This window comes from Mixophyes fleayi, chromosome 3 (assembly GCF_038048845.1).
Source record: "Mixophyes fleayi isolate aMixFle1 chromosome 3, aMixFle1.hap1, whole genome shotgun sequence".
NCBI classification, from domain to species: Eukaryota; Metazoa; Chordata; class Amphibia; order Anura; family Limnodynastidae; genus Mixophyes; species Mixophyes fleayi.
In genome coordinates this window covers 214,507,025-214,519,093 of record NC_134404.1, presented here as the reverse complement: position 1 = coordinate 214,519,093, position 12,069 = coordinate 214,507,025, and positions in this window count along the sequence as shown.

The window sequence follows — 12,069 nt, the reverse complement described above, 5'->3', positions numbered from 1 at the left end:
TGATTCATGATCCAATTCATGATTCATGATTCAATTCATGATTCAATTCCTGATTCAATTCATGATTAATGATTCAATTCATGATTCATGATTCAATTCATGATTCATGATTCAATTCATGATTCAATTCATGATTTAATTCATGATTCATGATTCAACTCATAATTCATGATTCAATTCATGATTCATGATTCAATTTATGATTCATGATTCATGATTCATGATTCAATTCATGATTCATAATTAATGATTCGATTCATGATTCATGATTCAATTCATGATTCATGATTCATGATTCAATTCATGATTCATGATTCGATTTATGATTCATAATTCATGATTCAATTCATGATTCATCATTCATGATTCAATTCATGATTCATGATTCATCATTCAATTCATGATTCAATTCATGATTCATGATTAAATTTATGATTCATGATTCATGATTTATGATTCAATTCATGATTCATGATTCAATTCATGATTCATGATTCAATTGATGATTCATAATTCATGATTCTTGATTCAATTCATGATTCAATTCATGATTCATGATTCAATTCATGATTCGATTCATGATTCATGATTCATGCTTCGATTCATAATTCATGATTTAATTCATGATTCATGATTCATGATTCGATTCATAATTCATGCTTCAATTCATGATTCATGATTCAATTCTTGATTCATAATTCATGATTCATGATTCAATTCATGATTCATGATTTATGATTTGATTTATGATTCATGATTCAATTCTTGATTCATGATTCAATTCATGATTCAATTCATGATTCATGATTCATGATTCAATTCATGATTCATAATTCATGATTCATGATTCAATTCATGATTTATAATTCATGATTCAATTCATGATTCATGATTCAATTCATGATTCGATTCATGATTCAATTCATGAATCATGATTCGATTTATGATTCATGATTCATGATTCATTTCATGATTCATGATTCGATTCATGATTCTTGATTCATGATTCATGATTTGATTCATGATTCATGATTCAATTCATGATTTATGATTCATGATTTAATTCATGATTCATGATTTGATTCATGATTCATGATTGGATTCATGATTTATGATTCAATTCATGATTCATGATTCAATTCATGATTCATGATTCAATTCATGATTTGATTAATGATTCAATTCATGATTCATGCTTCAATTCATGATTCATGATTCAATTCTTGATTCATAATTCATGATTCATGATTCAATTCATGATTTATGATTTGATTCATGATTTATGATTCAATTCATGATTCATGAATCAATTCATGATTCATGATTCATGATTCAATTCATGATTCATAATTCATGATTCATGATTCAATTCATGATTCATGATTCATGATTAAATTCATGATTCAAATTATGATTCATGATTCATGATTCACATCATGATTCATGATTCAATTCATGATTTATAATTCATAATTCATGATTCAATTCATGATTTATAATTCATGATTCAATTCATGATTCATGATTCAATTCATGATTCGATTCATGATTCAATTCATGAATCATGATTCGATTCATGATTCAATTCATGAATCATGATTCAATTTATGATTCATGATTTGATTCATGATTCTAGATTAATGATTCATGATTGGATTCATGATTCATGATTCAATTCATGATTCATGATTCAATTCATGATTCATGATTCAATTCATGATTCATGATTCAATTCATGATTTGATTAATGATTCAATTCATGATTCGATTCATGATTCATGATTCATGATTCAAATTATGATTCATGATTCAATTCATGATTCATGATTCGATTCATGATTCATGATTCAATTCATGATTCATGATTCAATTCATGATTCAATTCATGATTCAATTCATGATTCATGATTTATGATTCAATTTATGATTCAATTCATGATTCATGATTCATGATTCTTGATTCAATTCATGATTCATAATTCATGATTCAATTCCTGATTCAATTCATGATTCATGATTCATGATTCAATTCATGATTTATGATTCAATTCATGATTCGATTCATGATTTATGATTCAATTTATGATTCAATTCATGATTTATGATTCAATTTATGATTCATGATTAATGATTCAATTCATGATTCAATTCATGATTCATGATTCATGATTCTTGATTCAATTCATGATTCATAATTCATGATTCAATTCATGATTCAATTCATGATTCATGATTCATGATTCAATTCATGATTTATGATTCAATTCATGATTCGATTCATGTTTCAATTCATGATTCGATTCATGATTCAATTCATGATTCATGATTCGTTTTATGATTCATGATTCAATTCATGATTAATGATTCAAGTCATGATTCAATTCATGATTTAATTCATGATTCATGATTCATATTAATGATTCATGATTCAATTCATGATTCATGATTCGATTTATGATTCTTGATTCATGATTCATGATTTGATTCATGATTCAATTTATGATTCATGATTTATGATTCAATTCATGATTCATAATTAATGATTCGATTCATGATTCATGATTCATTTCATTATTCTTGATTCATGATTCTATTTATGATTTATGATTAAATTCATGATTCATGATTCATGATTCAATTCATAATTCAATTCATGATTCATGATTCATGATTCAATTCATGATTCAATTCATGATTCATGATTCGAATCATGATTCATGATTCAGTTCATGATTCATGATTCGATTCATGATTCTTTATTCATGATTCATGATTTGATTCATGATTCAATTTATGATTCATGATTCATGATTCAATTTATGATTCATGATTCAATTCATGATTCTTTATTCATGATTCATGATTTGATTCATGATTCAATTTATGATTCATGATTCATGATTCAATTTATGATTCATGATTCATGATTCAATTCATGATTCATGATTCATGATTCAATTCATGATTCATGATTCATAATTCAATTCATGATTCATGATTCGATTCATGATTCTTGATTCATGATTTATGATTCGATTCATGATTCATGATTCATGATTCTTGATTCAATTCATGATTCATGATTCATGATTCAATTCATGATTCATGATTCAATTTATGATTCAATTCATGATTCATGATTCTTGATTCATGATTTATGATTCGATTCATGATTCATGATTCATGATTCTTGATTCAATTCATGATTCATGATTCAATTCATGATTCATGATTCAATTCATGATTCAATTCATGATAAATGATTTAAATTATGATTCATGATTTATGATTCATGATTCAATTAATGATTCATGATTCATGATTCAATTCATTAATCAATTCATGATTTGATTTATGATTCAATTCATGATTCGATTCATGATTCAATTCATGATTCGATTTATGATTCATGATTCATGATTCAATTCATGATTAATGATTCAAGTCATGATTCAATTCATGATTCATGATTCAATTCATGATTCAATTCATGATTCATGATTCGATTCATGAGTCATGATTCATTTCATGATTCAATTCATGATTCATGATTCGATTCATGATTCATGATTCATGATTCAATTTATGATTCATGATTCATGATTCAATTCATGATTCATAATTAATGATTCGATTCATGATTCATGATTCGATTCATGATTCATGATTTTATCCTTGATTTAATTCATGATTCATGATTCCTGATTCCATTCATGATTCATGATTCAATTCATGATTCATGATTCAAATTATGATTCATGATTCAATTCATGATTCATGATTCAATTCATGATTCATGATTCACGATTCATGAATCAATTCATGATTCATGATTCAATTCATGATTCAATTCATGATTTATGATTCGATTCATGATTCATGATTCAATTTATGATTCTTGATTCATGATTCAATTCATGATTCATGATTCATGATTCAATTCATGATTCATGATTCGATTCATGATTCTTGATTCATGATTCATGATTAAAATTTATGATTCATGATTCAATTCATGATTCAATTCATGATTCAATTCATGATTCATATTATGATTCATGATTCATGATTCAATTCATAATTCATGATTCATGATTCAATTCATGATTCAATTCATGATTCAATTCATGATTCATGATTCATGATTCAATTCATGATTCATAATTCATGATTCATGATTCAATTCATAATTCATAATTCATGATTCATGATTCAATTCATGATTCATGATTCAATTCATGATTCATGATTCATTATTCAATTCATGATTTATGATCCAATTCATGATTCATGATTTAATTCATGATTCAATTCCTGATTCAATTCATGATTCATGATTCAATTCATGATTCATGATTCATGATTCAATTCATGATTCATGATTCAATTCATGATTCGATTCATGATTCAATTCATGATTCGATTCATGATTCAATTCATGATTCATGATTCAATTCATAATTCATGATTCAATTCATGATTCAATTCATGATTCATGATTTGATCCATGATTTAATTCATGATTCATGATTCCTGATTCGATTCATGATTCATGATTCAATTCATGATTCATGATTCATGATTTAATTAATGATTCATGATTCATGATTCAATTCATGATTCAATTCATGATTCATGATTTGATCCATGATTTAATTCATGATTCATGATTCCTGATTCGATTCATGATTCATGATTCAATTCATGATTCATGATTCATGATTCATGATTTAATTAATGATTCATGATTCATGATTCAATTCATGATTCATGATTCATGATTCATGATTTAATTAATGATTCATGATTCATGATTCAATTCATGATTTAATTCATGATTCATGATTCATGATTTAATTGATGATTCATAATTCATGATTCTTGATTGAATTCATGATTCATGATTCAATTCATGATTTGATTCATGTTTCATGATTCATGATTCATGATTCGATTCATGATTCATGATTCGATTCATGATTCATGATTCATGCTTTAATTCATGATTCATGATTCAATTCTTGATTCATAATTCATGATTCAATTCATGATTCATGATTCGATTCATGATTCATGCTTCAATTCATGATTCATGATTCAATTCTTGATTCATAATTCATGATTCATGATTCAATTCATGATTCATGATTCGATTCATGATTCTTGATTCATGATTCATGATTTGATTCATGATTCAATTTATGATTCATAATAAATGAATCGATTCATGATTCATGATTCAATTCATGATTCTTGATTCATGAGTCATGATTCTATTCATGATTCATGATTAAATTCATGATTCATGATTCAATTCATGATTCATGATTCGATTAATGATTCTTGATTCATGATTCATGATTTGATTCATGATTCAATTTGATTCATGATTCATGATTCAATTCATGATTCATGATTCAATTCATGATTCATGATTCATAATTAATGATTCAATTCATGATTTAATTCATGATTCATGATTCATGATTCAATTCATGATTCAATTCATGATTCATGATTCGATTCATGATTCATGATTCAATTCATGATTCATGATTCGATTAATGATTCTTGATTCATGATTCATGATTTGATTCATTATTCAATTTGATTCATGATTCATGATTCAATTCATGATTCATGATTCAATTCATGATTCATGATTCATAATTTAATTCATGATTCATGATTTGATTCATGATTCTTGATTCATGATTCATGATTCAATTCATGATTCATGATTCATGATTCAATTCATGATTCATGATTCATAATTCAAGTCATGATTCATGATTTGATTCATGATTCTTGATTCATGATTTATGATTCGATTCATGATTCATGATTCATGATTCAATTCATGATTCATGATTCAATTCATGATTCATGATTCAATTTATGATTCATGATTCAATTCATGATTCAATTCATGATTCATGATTCATGATTCATGATTCAATTCATGATTCATGATTCATGATTTAATTCATGATTCATGATTCGATTCATGATTAATGATTCAAGTCATGATTCAATTCATGATTCATGATTCGATTCATGATTCAATTCATGATTCATGATTCGATTTATGATTCATGATTCAATTCATGATTAATGATTCAAGTCATGATTCAATTCATGATTCATGATTCAATTCATGATTCATGATTCGATTCATGAGTTATGATTCATTTCATGATTCAATTCATGATTCATGATTTGATTCATAATTCATGATTCATGATTCAATTTATGATTCATGATTCATGATTCATGATTCGATTCATGATTCATGATTTGATTCATGATTCATGATTCATGATTCAATTCATGATTCATGATTCATAATTCAATTCATGATTCATGATTATATTCATGATTCTTGATTCATGATTTATGATTCAATTCATGATTCATGATTCATGATTCTTGATTCAATTCATGATTCATGATTCATGATTCAAGTTATGATTCATGATTCCTGATTCAATTCATGATTCATGATTCAATTCATGATTCATGATTCAATTCATGATTCATGATTCATGATTCAATTCATGATTCAATTCATGATTCATGATGTATGATTCAATTCATGATTCATGATTCAATTCATAATTCATGATTCAATTCATGATTCGATTCATGATTCAATTCATGAATCATGATTCGATTCATGATTCAATTCATGAATCATGATTCAATTTATGATTCATGATTTGATTCATGATTCTAGATTAATGATTGATGATTGGATTCATGATTCATGATTCAATTCATGATTTATGATTCAATTCATGATTCATGATTCAATTCATGATTCATAATTTAATTCATGATTCATGATTCAATTCATGATTTGATTAATGATTCAATTCATGATTCGATTCATGATTCATGATTCATGATTCATGATTCAAATTATGATTCATGATTCAATTCATGATTCATGATTCGATTCATGATTCATGATTCAAATCATGATTCATGATTCAATTCATGATTCAATTCATGATTCAATTCATGATTCATGATTTATGATTCAATTTATGATTCAATTCATGATTTATGATTCAATTTATGATTCATGATTAATGATTCATGATTTATGATTCAATTTATGATTCAATTCATGATTTATGATTCAATTTATGATTCATGATTAATGATTCAATTCATGATTCAATTCATGATTCATGATTCATGATTCTTGATTCAATTCATGATTCATAATTCATGATTTAATTCATGATTCAATTCATGATTCATGATTCATGATTTAATTCATGATTTATGATTCAATTCATGATTCGATTCATGATTTATGATTCAATTTATGATTCAATTCATGATTTATGATTCAATTTATGATTCATGATTAATGATTCAATTCATGATTCAATGCATGATTCATGATTCTTGATTCAATTCATGATTCATAATTCATGATTCAATTCATGATTCAATTCATGATTCATGATTCATGATTCAATTCATGATTTATGATTCAATTCATGATTCGATTCATGTTTCAATTCATGATTCGATTCATGATTCAATTCATGATTCATGATTCGTTTTATGATTCATGATTCAATTCATGATTAATGATTCAAGTCATGATTCAATTCATGATTTAATTCATGATTCATGATTCATATCATGATTCATGATTCAATTCATGATTCATGATTCGATTTATGATTCTTGATTCATGATTCATGATTTGATTCATGATTCAATTTATGATTCATGATTTATGATTCAATTCATGATTCATGATTAATGATTCGATTCATGATTCATTTCATTATTCTTGATTCATGATTCTATTTATGATTTATGATTAAATTCATGATTCATGATTCAATTCATAATTCAATTCATGATTCATGATTCATGATTCAATTCATGATTCAATTCATGATTCATGATTCAATTCATGATTCATGATTCAGTTCATGATTCATGATTCGATTCATAATTCTTTATTCATGATTCATGATTTGATTCATGATTCAATTTATGATTCATGATTCATAATTCAATTTATGATTCATGATTCAATTCATGATTCTTTATTCATGATTCATGATTTGATTCATGATTCAATTTATGATTCATGATTCATGATTCAATTTATGATTCATGATTCATGATTCAATTCATGATTCATGATTCATGATTCAATTCATGATTCATGATTCATAATTCAATTCATGATTCATGATTCGATTCATGATTCTTGATTCATGATTTATGATTCGATTCATGATTCATGATTCATGATTCTTGATTCAATTCATGATTCATGATTCATGATTCAATTCATGATTCATGATTCAATTCATGATTCAATTCATGATTCATGATTCTTGATTCATGATTTATGATTCGATTCATGATTCATGATTCATGATTCTTGATTTCAATTCATGATTCATGATTCATGATTCAATTCATGATTCATGATTCAATTCATGATTCAATTCATGATAAATGATTTAAATTATGATTCATGATTTATAATTCATGATTCAATTAATGATTCATGATTCATGATTCAATTCATGATTCAATTCATAATTCGATTCATGATTCAATTCATGATTCGATTCATGATTCAATTCATGATTCGATTTATGATTCATGATTCATGATTCAATTCATGATTAATGATTCAAGTCATGATTCAATTCATGATTCATGATTCAATTCATGATTCAATTCATGATTCATGATTCGATTCATGAGTCATGATTCATTTCATGATTCAATTCATGATTCATGATACAATTCATGATTCATGATTCATGATTCAATTTATGATTCATGATTCATGATTCAATTCATGATTCATAATTAATGATTCATGATTCATGATTCGATTCATGATTCATGATTTTATCCTTGATTTAATTCATGATTCATGATTCCTGATTCCATTCATGATTCATGATTCAATTCATGATTCATGATTCAAATTATGATTCATGATTCAATTCATGATTCATGATTCAATTCATGATTCATGATTCACGATTCATGAATCAATTCATGATTCATGATTCAATTCATGATTCAATTCATGATTTATGATTCGATTCATGATTCATGATTCAATTTATGATTCTTGATTCATGATTCAATTCATGATTCATGATTCATGATTCAATTCATGATTCATGATTCGATTCATGATTCTTGATTCATGATTCATGATTCTATTCATGATTCATGATTAAATTCATGATTCATGATTCATGATTCAATTCATGATTCAATTCATGATTCATGATTCATATTATGATTCATGATTCATGATTCAATTCATGATTCATGATTCATGATTCAATTCATGATTCAATTCATGATTCAATTCATGATTCATGATTCAATTCATGATTCAATTCATGATTCATGATTCATGATTCAATTCATGATTCATAATTCATGATTCATGATTCAATTCATAATTCATAATTCATGATTCATGATTCAATTCATGATTCATGATTCAATTCATGATTCATGATTCATTATTCAATTCATGATTTATGATCCAATTCATGATTCATGATTTAATTCATGATTCAATTCCTGATTCAATTCATGATTCATGATTCAATTCATGATTCATGATTCATGATTCAATTCATGATTCATGATTCAATTCATGATTCGATTCATGATTCAATTCATGATTCATGATTCAATTCATAATTCATGATTCAATTCATGATTCAATTCATGATTCATGATTTGATCCATGATTTAATTCATGATTCATGATTCCTGATTCGATTCATGATTCATGATTCAATTCATGATTCATGATTCATGATTCATGATTTAATTAATGATTCATGATTCAATTTATGATTCATGATTCATGATTCATGATTCATGATTTAATTTATGATTTATGATTCATGATTCATGATTCAATTCATGATTCATAATTAATGATTCGATTCATGATTCATGATTCAATTCATAATTCATGATTCAATGCATGATTCATCATTCATGATTCAATTCATGATTCATGATTCATCATTCAATTCATGATTCAATTCACGATTCATGATTCAATTTATGATTCATGATTCATAATTTATGATTCAATTCATAATTCATGATTCAATGCATGATTCATCATTCATGATTCAATTCATGATTCATGATTCATCATTCAATTCATGATTCAATTCATGATTCATGATTCAATTTATGATTCATGATTCATGATTTATGATTCAATTCATGATTCATGATTCAATTCATGATTTAATTCATGATTCATGATTCATGATTTAATTGATGATTCATAATTCATGATTCTTGATTGAATTCATGATTCATGATTCAATTCATGATTTGATTCATGTTTCATGATTCATGATTCATGATTCGATTCATGATTCATGATTCGATTCATGATTCATGATTCATGCTTTAATTCATGATTCATGATTCAATTCTTGATTCATAATTCATGATTCAATTCATGATTCATGATTCGATTCATGATTCATGCTTCAATTCATGATTCATGATTCAATTCTTGAATCATAATTCATGATTCATGATTCAATTCATGATTCATGATTTGATTCATGATTCTTGATTCATGATTCATGATTTGATTCATGATTCAATTTATGATTCATAATAAATGAATCGATTCATGATTCATGATTCAATTCATGATTCTTGATTCATGAGTCATGATTCTATTCATGATTCATGATTAAATTCATGATTCATGATTAATGATTCAATTCATGATTAAATTCATGATTCATGATTCATGATTCAATTCATGATTCAATTCATGATTCATGATTCATGATTCAATTCATGATTCATGATTCGATTAATGATTCTTGATTCATGATTCATGATTTGATTCATGATTCAATTTGATTCATGATTCATGATTCAATTCATGATTCATGATTCAATTCATGATTCATGATTCATAATTTAATTCATGATTCATGATTCAATTCATGATTCATGATTCATGATTCAATTCATGATTCATGATTCATAATTCAAGTCATGATTCATGATTTGATTCATGATTCTTGATTCATGATTTATGATTCGATTCATAATTCATGATTCATGATTCAATTCATGATTCATGATTCAATTCATGATTCATGATTCAATTTATGATTCATGATTCAATTCATGATTTAATTCAGGATTCATGATTTAAATTATGATTCATGATTCATGATTCATGATTCATGATTCAATTCATGATTCATGATTTAATTCATGTTTCATGATTCGATTCATGATTAATGATTCAAGTCATGATTCAATTCATGATTCATGATTCGATTCATGATTCAATTCATGATTCATGATTCGATTTATGATTCATGATTCAATTCATGATTAATGATTCAAGTCATGATTCAATTCATGATTCATGATTCAATTCATGATTCAATTCATGATTCATGATTCGATTCATGAGTTATGATTCATTTCATGATTCATGATTCAATTCATGATTCATGATTCATGATTCAATTCATGATTCAATTCATGATTCATGATTTATGATTCAATTCATGATTCATGATTCAATTCATAATTCATGATTCAATTCATGATTCGATTCATGATTCAATTCATGAATCATGATTCGATTCATGATTCAATTCATGAATCATGATTCAATTTATGATTCATGATTTGATTCATGATTCTAGATTAATGATTCATGATTGGATTCATGATTCATGATTCAATTCATGATTCATGATTCAATTCATGATTCATGATTCAATTCATGATTCATAATTCAATTCATGATTCATGATTCAATTCATGATTTGATTAATGATTCAATTCATGATTCGATTCATGATTCATGATTCATGATTCATGATTCAAATTATGATTCATGATTCAATTCATGATTCATGATTCGATTCATGATTCATGATTCATGATTCAATTCATGATTCAATTCATGATTCAATTCATGATTCATGATTCAATTCATGATTCAATTCATGATTCATGATTCATGATTCAATTCAT